Raw genomic sequence first — 598 nt, forward strand, 5'->3', positions numbered from 1 at the left:
TACTGAGTTTTGGCTCGGGTGGGCTTGGGTGTTGGCACCAGTGAGCTTGTTTACTGTGGAGAAGAACCAGGAAGGGCGCCATATTGCCAGGGTGTGTCCTTTGTTCAGGCGCCTATGGTGTCCTTACATTCCTCCCTTTTTCCTCTATTGTGGGGAGTGGGTTGCCATGATCTTTGAGCTTCTTCCTGCTGGACAGGGGCATAGTAGGGGAAGAGGAATTGGGGGAAGATTGGAGATTTTGTAACAGGACCCAAAAGAGGGTAGAGAATAAGATAATTTTGAAGGGGGAGAACACTAGAAAGGTTCCCTGAAGCTACAGGTTGGTAATTTGTTGAGTACAGTGTGTGTAGGAGGCTGTAGAGGAGAGCATCCATGCGTCCATGGTCAAAGCTTCCAGGAACAGGGACCATCGATGAGGCAGGTCCATTCTAACAGCGGGTTAGCTGATCTGATGAAAAGCGGCAGGATCCTCGGTGGCCAGGAGCTGGTAGTTCCTAAGTAAAAGCTGGTTAAAAGTTTGGTTAGAAATTCTTCTGAGTTGAGTTTGAATGAATTTTATAATGCAGGGCAGAAAAAGACAGGCTATAAATATAACAGC

The sequence above is a fragment of the Galeopterus variegatus genome, unplaced genomic scaffold, assembly GCF_000696425.1.
Source record: "Galeopterus variegatus unplaced genomic scaffold, G_variegatus-3.0.2 Scaffold4446, whole genome shotgun sequence".
In the NCBI taxonomy this organism is placed as follows: domain Eukaryota; kingdom Metazoa; phylum Chordata; class Mammalia; order Dermoptera; family Cynocephalidae; genus Galeopterus; species Galeopterus variegatus.